Source organism: Ailuropoda melanoleuca, chromosome 1 (genome assembly GCF_002007445.2).
Source record: "Ailuropoda melanoleuca isolate Jingjing chromosome 1, ASM200744v2, whole genome shotgun sequence".
NCBI classification, from domain to species: domain Eukaryota; kingdom Metazoa; phylum Chordata; class Mammalia; order Carnivora; family Ursidae; genus Ailuropoda; species Ailuropoda melanoleuca.
The window spans coordinates 117,857,057-117,869,082 of record NC_048218.1 but is presented as its reverse complement, the minus strand read 5'-3'; positions in this window follow the sequence as shown (position 1 = coordinate 117,869,082).

Sequence of the window (12,026 nt, the reverse complement as noted above, 5' to 3'; positions counted from 1 at the left end):
GGAAATGAGAGGCCAGCAAAGAATGTAAGGAACATTTGGTTCACCAACACGTTTTTAAAATCTAGCTACAGAAAAAATAATCTGAAGCAAGTAGAAAGAAGTGTTAATTAGATAAACTCACAGGTAACACTGTCATTAGTTGTCCAGAGCGCCTGGATCTGCTTCCATGGGTAGGTGAGCCTTGATTTTAAAAATGCAGCTCTCCAGGCCCCGGGTGGCTCAGTCGGTTAAGCATCCGACTCTTGATCCCCACTCAGGTCTTGATCTCAGGGTCGTGAGTCCAAGCCCTGTGTTGGTCAGTGTAGAGCCTGCTTAATAGAAAGAAAGAAAGGGAGGGGAGGAGGGGGAGGGCGGAGGGGAGGGGAGGGAAAAGAAAAGAGAAAAGAAAGAAAAAAAACAAAAATACAGCTCTGCTGGGTCAAAAACTATTTCTCTCACAAATCTGTTGAAGGATAAAACGGCTACAAGCTGCACTTTAGATGAATCCCTCATGGAGACAGTATTTATAAAGAGCGTTTTATCTAAAAACAGGACAGGAAATAAGCCAGAAGAGGTCAAGCAGCTTCCTCTGGTGAAGTCAGGGCTAATTTACACACATTACCTAATTTACAGGACACCCCACCAGGTTATCAACTTCCCCCAGCGAAGTGGAAGCAGTCTTATTTACAAGTCAAAGGTCATGACTTGAGATGGCAAACAGTTACTGTTTCCTTTTATCTGCTTCTCCCAAATTTCACTGAAATTCAAGAAATCTGTAATGGTTCTCAAGGCAAAAAAGGTATAAGAATAGAAATTCTGAGTAATTCTGAAATAGAAGATGGCAGGTAGGGTTGATTGATAGAGAAGACTAAAGCTGAAATGTTCAAGAAGGTGGCTGGGGAGGTGAGAGCTTTACAAAAACCCCACAGGGAGGCCAGCAAGTGCAGAGGGCAGGCCTGGGCAAGGGACATATGCCAGGGTGTTGACCTGTGGGTGTTCTGGAGAACAGCTATGCCAGGGGCGCCGTGTTCTCTGCCCCTGGCTCCCAGGTAGGGGAGCGGCCAAGTGCTGGAACTAATAACCCTGCAGCCTGCTCTCTCACAGAGGGGATGCTCTGCATGGTAAGGTGTCAGGAGGTGGGCTACTGGTATCATTGTTTAATTGTTAAAAGCAAGTTAAGCATTTTCTAATGTATTGGTCAATTAAAATAAGTATTTCCTGTTGTATCGGTCAATTAAAACATTCATAAGCTGGGCTGCCATCCCTCTCCCGCAGCCCCTGGATGCAAGGTCATAGATCTCTCAAAGTGGAAGCTCAAGGACCTGTGAGAAATCATGGCCCAGTCACCAGCACCATGGATCTTTCCTCTGGGACCAGAGGAAAGATCAGCTGAGCCCTCTCCTGACTGGCACCGCCAGCCTTTCCACCCGGCCGGCCAAGCATCTCCCAGCTGAAATGATCCTTAATTGTTTGAGTTCTCAACTTCTAATATTCTTTGAATGCCAGAGATGACAGCACGAATTAGACATGAGGGCAAACCACATGGGCCTAACCACCCATTGTGGTTTCATGGCGAGATTGTGGGCTCTGAAGATGGACAGCCTTGCTCCCGTCCTGAGTCTACTGTTGGTTGGCTGTGTGTCTTCAGGCAAGCGACTTAAGTTTCAATCACTCAAATGATCTCAAGTCTGTTTCCTCGACTATAAAATGGGAATTACACTACCTGTTGCTTGAACCAGGCACATTTGTGGATATTCAACCAATACTTAAAATCCTCTGTTCTCCCTCATTGCACGCTCCTTGAGCAAGAGAAACTGAAGCACAGTCGGAGAGAAAACGAACTCTCACCTAATCCTTTGCCCGTCTGTCAGCAGAGGAGACCAGGGCTGCAGGGGAGAAAATCTGAATACCTCCTCCTTGCATTTCCTGTCTTTCCGACCCCGATTACGTAAAGGTGGGTAACAAACGGTGCATGCTGCTCAAGAATGAGTGTCTTCCTCACCGTTTATTCAAGATGACGTTGGTGAGCACCTGCAATAAGCCGTGAATCATAAGCAATATTTTTGTATGTTTCTATTACTTTGGGTATTTCTTTTGCTGTCTCCCATCTCCCCACAACTTTCTACTGTAATGTTCCTGTTTGGGATTGGCTGTCTTGGACTATCCAGGAAGGATCCTGCTTCACTCCTGGGCACAAAGCCCTCCTAACATGCTGTGGGGGTGCAGGGATGGTTATCAATTCACATCCCTCCCCACTACCACCCTTGAAGAAGGTCAAGGGAGGGAGTTCTGGTGCTTGTCCCAAGAGTGTGACGAGGGGGGAGCTTCACTCCATCTCTTTTCAACAGTAACAGGAAGCTGGAGAGGGCTGCTTTTGCCTTTTGCTCTGGACTCAAAATCACAGACAGTCCCTTGGTCCTGAAATCATTTGCCACAGACCTCGTACTCATCGTACAGGAACAGGAGACTGATAACAACCTTGTACCTTTGAACTGTGCCTGGACACAAGCCCTTACAAACAATTCTTCATGTTTTTTGGAAGAAAGGAATTTTGCATTTTGCTTTAAAGTTTACAAGGAGAAATGCTTTTAGATGGATAGTCTAGACCAGCACCATCCATCAAAAACATACTGTGAGCCAAACATGCTATATTAAATTTTCAGTAGCTTCTCATTAAAGAGAAAAAAGTGAAATTTATTTTCATCATTTCAACCTGTAACAATAGAACATTCATTTTTTAAAAATGCTAACACTCTTTTTTTCCACACTGTCATCACAATCCAGTATGAATGGTACGCTCACTGGCGCAGCCTCCACCTGGAGCACCGCATCTCCAGTGTGCGGGAGGGGCTACTTTATTGGACAGCGTGGGGCAAGGCTGCGTAAGAAACTGTTCAGCTCTTATGTTCTTGCTGGTTATTGACAGCATAATCCAATAAGGTTCAAAAATTAGGTTAATTATAAAAAGGTTGAAGGTAAAATTCAACCTCCTGTGACATAGTTTGCACCTTTCAGTGAACCAGCACAATTCTCTCGATATCTGGTATTACAGATCCCTGAGACGGCACAGCTATAAGTCAGGCTTGGGAGGTCAGTGTTTTTGCTTCTTGGCACTTGGTCGGCTGTGCATGAGGGTTGTTGCCTTCCATTGCAGCTCATTCTTTCATTCCAATGTCCAAAGGTGCTGCATGGTTAGTCCTGAAGTAGCATCAAGCTGCTAAGAAGTACCCAGGAGACAGGTTTAGTGGGGCCCCAAAAGTGCTTCTAAAATCATGCGTTCCTGGTCTGGTAGATGATGCTAGGGACCAGCCCTGAGGCCTCCTTTCCCAAATGTGTGCCCAGACACAAGCCTGTCACTCCTTTGGTTCTCACCAAGTTCTCCAAGGAAACTCGGATGTCTCTGGAAGGAGCAGGTTGTTATCAGCAACTGAAGGGAGGACAAGGCAATAGTTCCTTCACTTCATGCTTGTCATTGTTTGGAAGAACTTTCCAGTGTGACATTGTGGATGCACAAAGAGATGTAAGATAAAATTGCAGAAATTGTGCCCTCTAGTCAGAGTGCTCATCCCCAAAAATCTGCTGGCCACTTGAGTGCCCTTGGACAAGTTTCTCTTCTCAAATATGACGAGGTTGACCTAAAAGTTGTCCGGGACCTCTTGCATCTGACCTCTATGACTAAGCCCTAGTACACAGGTACAGAAGGGGGGAGGTGGGAAGGGGGACAGTAGGAGAGGGACAGGATCAACAAATTCTGATGGGTGGTGAGAGCTCTGGTCCCCCGGGGCCAGGCTGGCTGTCCCCCATGCTGTCCTTTGCTACCACCTGCCAGGACAGGCCCCGTTTGGAAAAGCCCTCTGTGCATGCAATTATCTAAGTACTGTGGTCTCTCCACCCCATTCTCTGCACTCCCCTGGGAAGAGGCAAAGCCAGGGACCCTTCTAGGTGACCCCTATCCTTCACAGAGACTTGGAGGCCTAGCAGGGATAGTCTGTTGGTTTTGTGCCCTGAAAAGGTATCTCAATTCTGGGAAGTCCTGGGGAAGGCATGTCCACCTTACAGCTCTCTGGCTCTCTTTATCCCCTTCTAGCCCAGGCCACTGCCCACTGTGTTAGCCCCAGAACCTGCGAAAGACACAGTGGCCTGGCTGACCTTGGAGATCATCTCCATTTTCCTGCCTTCCGCTCTTGCTCGAGTCATCCTTCCTCAGAAAGCCTGGCCTCATTGCCCTCCGGCAGGGGCAGGGGCAAAGGCACCAGGCTTTGCACTCCAGGAGACAGGACACAATGGGGCAGATGTTCTTGGCGTGCCCCCTGTGCTAGAGAGATCAGGGCCCAGGCAGAACCGCAAAGTGACCGCGGAGCAGGAGGCAGGGCCAGTCCCTGGGTACTGCGACTCCGGCGTGCCACCCCACCACTACGGTTCTGGGAGCTCCAAATGTCTCCATTTCATCCTCTGGAAAATAGGGCTAGGGAAGCACACAGTTGGGGTGAGGACTAACCAGAGCGCATGGGATCCCTACAGACACTAGTACGAGAGGGGGAGTCACAAGGGGAATGGGCAACAGGCCGGACCCAACCAGCTGAGCTCAGGGCCCACGCCTCCCTCCCGGGGCTGCTGCGTGGGCGCAGGGGCAGGGTGGAAGCAGGGGTGGGAGTGGGGAAGGGCCCAAGGGGGCGCCGGCTGGGGATCCTGCTTCACCCGTCTTGACAAGATCCCTGCTAATATTCTTCATTAAGAAGAAACCAAACCAATGGATTTATTTATTTTTATTTTTTATTATGTTATGTTAGTCACCATATCCTTAGTTTCTGATGTAGTGTTCCATGATTCATTACTTGCGTATAACACCCAGTGCTCCATGCAATACGTGCCCTCCTCCCTACCCATCACCGGCCTATCCCATTCCCCCCTTCCCTCCCCTCTGAAGCCCTCAGTTTGTTTCCCAGAGTCCATAGTCTCTCGAGGTTCATTCCCCCTTCTGTTTACCCCCCCTTCTAATCTAATTATGAAAGTAGTGTGTGCTCACTACAGAAAATGTAATGGAGACTGAACACAAAGCACTAAGGAACATGCCTCCCAAGATAACAGATGGGTACATCTCCAGACTTTCTAGCTCTCTTGCTTTAAGGACGCACAAAGGAATAAAATAGGTATATTTTGTACCCTGTTTTACTCCAACGTTTTTTTTTTCATGGCATTAAAACATTTCCCTACCTCTTCCCTGTAAAGATTAAATAGTACCCCACCATACGGCTGCTACACCGTTTACCTCCATCCTCTCTGATCTAACTTTCAGGGTTTTGTTCCATTTTGTTGTTCATTTTTTTTAATTGAAATTTTAGTTAGTGAACATACAGTGCAATATTGGTATCTGGGGTAGAATTCAGTGATTCATCACTTAGATACAACACCCAGGGCTCTTCATAACAAGTGCCCTTTTCAATATTCACCCATCTAGCCCATCTCCCACACACCTCCCTCCATCAACCCTCAATCTGTTCTCTATCGTTAAGAGTCTCTCATGGTTTGTTTCCCTCTCTCCTTTTTTCTTTTCCCCCTTCCCACATGTTCACCTGTTTTGTTGCTTAAATTCAACATATGAGTGAAATCATATGGTATTTGTTTTTCTCTGTCTTATTTTGTTTAGATAATAAACTCTAGCTCCATCCACATTGCTGCAAATGACAAGATGTCCTTTTCTGATAGCTGAGTAATATTCCATTATACATATATAGGCATGCCACATCTTTATCCACTCATCAGTCGATGGACATTTGGGTTCTTTCCATAGTTTGGTATAATGCTGCTGTAAACATAGGGGTGTATATACCCCTTCAAATCTATATTTTTGTATCCTTTGGGTAAATACCTTGTAGTACAATTGCTGGATCTAGGTAGCTCTATTTTTTAACTTTTTGAGGAACCTCCAAACTGTTCCCCAGAGTGGCTGCACCAGTTTGCATTCCCACCAACAGTGCCCAAGGGTTCCCCTTCCTCTGCATCCTCACCAACACCTGTTTTTTCTTGGGTTGTTCATTTTAGCCATTCTGACAGGTATGAAGTGGTATCTTATCATGGTTTGATTTGTATTTCACTGATGATGAGAGATGTTGAACATCTTTTCATATGTTTTTTAACCATCTGGATGTCTTCTTTGGAAAAGTGTCTACTCATGTCTTCTGCCCATTTTTGACTGGATTATTTGGTTTTGGGTGTTGAGTTTGATAAGTTCTTTATATATTTTGGATACTAACCCTTTACCAGATAAATCATTTGCACATATCTTCTCTCATTCTGTGGTCTGCCTTTTAGTTTTGTTCATTGTTTCCTTCACCGTGCAGAAGTTTTTTTTCTTCATGAGGTCCCAATAGTTCATTTTTGCTTTTGTTTCCTTTGTATCAGGAGATATGTCTAGTAAGTTGTTATGGCTAAGGTCAAAGAGGTTTCTGCCTGTGTTCTCCTCTAGGATTTTGATGGATTCCTGTGTCACATTTAGGTCTTTCATCCATCTTGAGTTTATTTTTGTGTATGATATAAGGGAGTGATCCAGTTTCATTCTTCTGCATATTGCTGTCCAGTTTTCCCAACACCATTTGCTGAAGACACTGTCTTTTTTCCATTGGATATCTTTCCTGCTTTGTCAAAGATTAGTTGACTATATAGAAGTGGGTCCATTTCTAGGTTTTCTGTTCTGTTCCACTGATCAATGTGTCTGTTTTTGTGCCAGTTCCTTACTGTCTTGATGACTACAGCTTTGTAATATAGCCTAAAATCTGGAATAGTAATGCCTCTAGTTTTGTTTTTCTTTTTCAGAACTGCTTTGCCTATTTGGGGTCTTTTGTTGTTCCATACAAATTTTAGTATTGTTTTTCTAGCTCTCTGAAGAACGCTCATGGTATTTTATTAGGGATTGCATTAAGTGTGTAGATTACTTTGGGTAGCACAGACATTTTAACAATGTTTATTCTTCCAATCCATGAACATGGAATGCTTTTCCATTTCTTTGTGTCCTTTTCAATTTCTTTCATAAGTGATCTATAGTTTTCATAATACAGATCTTTTACCTCTTTATTTAGGTTTATTCCTAGATATCTTATTGCTTTTGGTGCAATTGCACATGAGATTGATTCCTTGATTTCTTTTTCTGCTGCTTTGTTTTTGGTGTAGAGAAATGCAATTGATTTTATATCCAACAACTTTGATGAATTCATGTATTAGTTCTAGCAATTTTTTGGTGGGATATTTTGGGTTTTCCACATAGATTATCATGTTGTCCACAAATAGTGAAAGTTTGATTTCTTCCTTGTCAATTTGAATGCCTTTTATTTCTTCTTGTTTTCTGATTGCTGAGGCTAAGACTGCTGGTACTATGTTAAACACTAATGGGGAGAGTGGACATCCCTGTCTTATTCCAGACCTTAGGGTTTTCCCCCATTGAAGATGATATTAGCAGTGGGTCTTTCATATATGGCTTTTATGATGTTGAGGTATGTTCCATCTATCCCTACTTTGTTGAGGGTTTTTATCAAGAAAGGATACTATATTTTGTCAAATGCTTTTTCTGCATCTACTGAGAGGATCATACGGTTCTTATCCTTTCTTGTATTAATGAGGTGTATCACATTGATTGATTTGTTAATATTGAACTACCCCTGCAGGCAGGAATAAACCCCACTTGATCATGGTGAATAATTCTCTTAATGTACTGTTTAAGTTGATTTGCTAGTATTTTATTGAGAATTTTTGCATCCATATTCATCAGAGATATTAGTCTATAATTCTCCTTTTTAATAGAGTCTGTGTGGTTTGGGGACAAAGGTAGTGCTGGCTTCGTAGAATGAGTTTGTGACTTTTCCTTCCATCTCTATTTTGGGAACAGTTTCAGATTGTTTAAATGTCTGGTAGACTTCCCCTGGGAATCCGTCTGGCCAAGGACTTTTGTGTGTTGGGAGATTTTTGATGACTGATTCCATTTCTTTGCTGGTTATTGGTCTGTTCAAATTTTCAATTTTCTACCTGTTTCAGATTTGGTAGTTAGTAGATTTCTAGGACTCTGTCCATTTCTTCCAGGTTGCCCAGTTTGTTGGCATGTAATTTTCCATAGTATTCTCTTACAATTGTTTGTATTTCTGTGTTGTTGATTATGATCTCTCCTCCTTCATTCATGATTTTATGTATTTGGGTCCTTTCTCTTTTCTTTTTAATAAATCTGGCTAGGGGTTTATCAATTTTATTATTTCTTTTGAGGAACCAGCTCTTAGTTTTGTTAAATTGTTCTGATTTTTTTGTTTCTATATCATTTATTTCTGCACTAACCTTTATTAGTTTCCCTTCTTTTGCTGGCTTTAGGCTTTATTTGCTATTCCTTTTCTAGTTCCTTTAGGTGTAAGGTTTTATCGTGTATGTATTTGAGACTTTTCTTGCTTCTTGAGGTAGGCCTGTATTGCAATATACTTCCCTCTTAGAAGGAAATATAACAAATATACCAAAGGTTTCTGACTGTCGTTTTTTCATTTTCATTTGCTTCCATTTTTTTTTTAATTTCTTCTTTAATTTTCTGGTTAAGCCATTCATTCCTGAGTAGGATGTTCTTTAACCTCCATGTATTTGAGGTCTTCCCAATTTTTTTCTTATGGTTGACTTCCAGTTTCATAGCATTGTGGTCTGAAAATATGCATGGCATGATCCTGATTTTTTTGTGTTTATTGAGGGTTGATTTGTGACCCAGTATGTGATCTATTCTGGAGAATGTCTCGTGCATGCAAAAACAATGTGTATTCTGTTACTTTAGGATGGAATGCTCTGAATATATCTGTTAAGTCCTTCCAGTCCAGTGTGTCATTCAAAACCATTGTTTCCTTGTTGATCTGCTTAGATGATCTGTCCATTGCTGTGAATGGGGTGTAAAAGTCCCCAACTATTATTGTATTATTATCAATGAGTTTCTTTATGTTTAATATTAATTGATTTATATATTTGGGTGCTCCCAATTTGGGGGCGTAAATATTTACAGTTGTTAGATCTTCTTGATGGATAGACTCCTTCATTATGGTATAATGTCCATCTTCATCTCTCGTTACAGGCTTTGTTTTAAAATTTAGTTTATCTGATATAAATATGGCTACTCCGGCTTTCTTTTGATGTCCATTAGCTTGATAGATGGTTCTCCATTTTTCACTTTCAATCTGCAGGTGTCTTTAGGTCTAAAGTGAGTCTCTTGTAGGCAGTATATAGATGGATGTCGTTTTTTATCCATTCTGATACCCTATGTCTTTTGGCACAGTCTATTTACATTCAGAGTGATTATTGAAAGATATGAAGTTAGTGCCATTGTGTTACCTGTAGAGTTGGTGTTTCTGGTGTTGTTCTCTGGTCCTTTCTATTCTTTGTTGCTTTTGGTCTTTTTTTCTCCAAAGAGTCTCCCTTGAAATTTCTTGCAGGGTTGGCTTAGTGGTCACAAACTCCTTTAGTTTTTGTCTGGGAACTTTTTTTTTTTTTTTTAAGATTTACTTATTTTAGAGAGACAGAGACAGAGAGAGCACAAGGGGGAGGGGCAAAGAGAGAGGGAGAGAGAATTTCAAGTAGACCCCCTGCTAAGTGTGGAGCCTGAGATGGAACTCAATCTGATCCCATGACCCTGAGACCATGATCTGAGCAGAAATCAACAGTTAGATGCTCAACTGACTGAGCCACCCAGGCACCCCTGTCTGAGAAACTCTTTATCTTGCCTTCTATTCTGAATGACAGCCTTGCTGAATAAAGAATTCTTGTCTGCATATTTTTCCCATTCAGCCGGTTGAATATTTCCTTCCACTTTTTTCTGGCCTGCCACATTTCTATGGACAGATCTGCTACAAACCTGATTTGTCTTCCTTTGTATGTTAAGGACTTTTTTCCCTTGCTGCTACAAGATTCTTGTCTGTATTTTGTAAATTTGACTGTGCTATGCCATGGCGATGATCACCTTTGGTTGAATTTCATGGGAGTTTTCTGTGCTTCTTGGATTTTGATGTCTGTGTCCTTCCCCAGATTAGGGAAGTTTTCAGCTATCATTTGTTTGAATAAACCTTCTGCACTTTTATCTCTCTCTTCATCTTCTAGGACTCCTAGGATATGAATGTTATTAGGTTTTAATAAGTTGCTGAGTTCCCTAAATCTACCTTCATGGTCCATTACCTTTCTTTCCCTCTTTTTTTCAGCTTCATTATTTTTCATAATTTTATCTTCTATATCACTAATTTGGTCCTCTGATTCTTCCATCCTCATTTTTATGACCTCCATTTGGGATGCATCCTGGTTATAGCATTTTTAATTTTGGTCTGACTAGATGTTAGTTCTTTTATCTATGCAGTAAGGGATTCTCATGTCTTTTATGTTTTTTTCAAGCCCAGCTAGTATCCTTATAATCGTTGTTTTAAATGCTAGCTCAGACACATTAATCCCTGGCCATGAGTTCTACTTCCTGTTCTTCTCTTGTAATGAATTTCCCTGTCTTGTCATTTTGTCCAGAAAAGAAAAGAAGAGAGAAAAAAACAAAAAACAAAGAGAAAAATAACAACAAAATCTAGAACCTGGGTGTGTTTTGGTCTGCTTATTAACAGAATCTAGATCCCAAAAGAAAAAAGAAAAAAAAAACTAAAAATAATTAACAATTAAAATATATAAATAGTGTATATATAATATATATAAATAAAAATTTTAAAATTAATAGTAAAAAGTTAAAAAGGGAGTTGAAAAAATAAAAAAAAAAACCAAAAAATAAATTAAAAAAAAGGAAGCTAGGTCCCATTTCCCCTAGAGCTGAAGCTTTGTAGCACTCTATGACCAGTAGACTTTGTGTCATGGAATTGTTTGTGGTAGGCTTCTGGGGTAGGTGTCTGCTGTGCAGATTCTCAGGTTTCTGTGGAAATGCACCTCCAGGGCACAGGGCGATGGGGCTTGGCATAAGCAGGTCCGGCCTCCACTGGGTGGTGCTGTTTTGCTCCCTGAAAGCTTTAAGTGCCGATGGGCGGGATTAATATGGTGGTGCCCTGGAAAGTTTGCAACCCCCACCCTTAAGTGAGCTGTCACAGAAGAGCAATCAATCACCTCTCGTGTTCCTGGTTTCCATGTGAACCCTGCGTTCATCCTGCCTGTGTCTGAGCTTTTTTATCTCGGCAGCATGGCTGAGTTTCAAAACTCCAAATTTTAGGGACTCCCCGTGTGCAGACACTTACTGCTCCTGTGAGGGAGGGTCTTGCCAAGCTTTTGCTGGTTGCCGGGTGGTCCCAGGAAAGCAGTTGCACAACCACACAGCAGTTTGCGGTTTATGGCAAAACAGAGCAGAAAGCTGGCACCAAGACCTGCTGTCATCAGCGGGCTTCCCAATCCTATGCCTGGAAACAGTGCAGCAGGTTGGCAACATCCATTCTTCTTGTGACCCAGGGGATCCTCAGACCACATCTGACTTCTGGGATTCTTCCCAGCTTTGCCACCTGAGCACCTTTAGGCCAGGCAGGTCCCCCACAGTAGCCGACTTCTAAAAGTTCAGATTTTGCGTTCCGCTGCTTGTGAACTTTGAGGTAGCCTTTGTAAGAGGTTCCCTCTCCGCAGCCATATCCACAGCTATGTCTCCCTCATGTCAACTCTCCACACCTCCTACCTTCCAAAGTGTGGTCGCTTTTCTACTTGTACACTTGCACTTTTTGTTCTCTCAGACTTCCAAATGATTTCTTGGGTGCCCAGAATTGTTTGATAACTATCTAGCTATGTTCTATGGATGAGACAAGCTTGGGGTCCCCCTACATCTCTGCCATCTTAATTCCTCCTCTGTCTTTCATTTTTAAATAAGAAAATATTCTACATATTCAAAAGAATGAGTGTAACTTAGCATAAGGTGTGGTAGATGCTGGCTAGATGCTTAGAAGAGCCCATTCGTCTTCAGCTGTGCCCACCTTTCCCAGGCCCCTGCAGCCAGGCAGGGCTATGCTGGTTGTGGAGTGAAGATGCAGGTAACCCAGGCCTAAAGGCTCTCCCTCCCTTTCTGGAGCCTGGATTCAGAGTCTCGC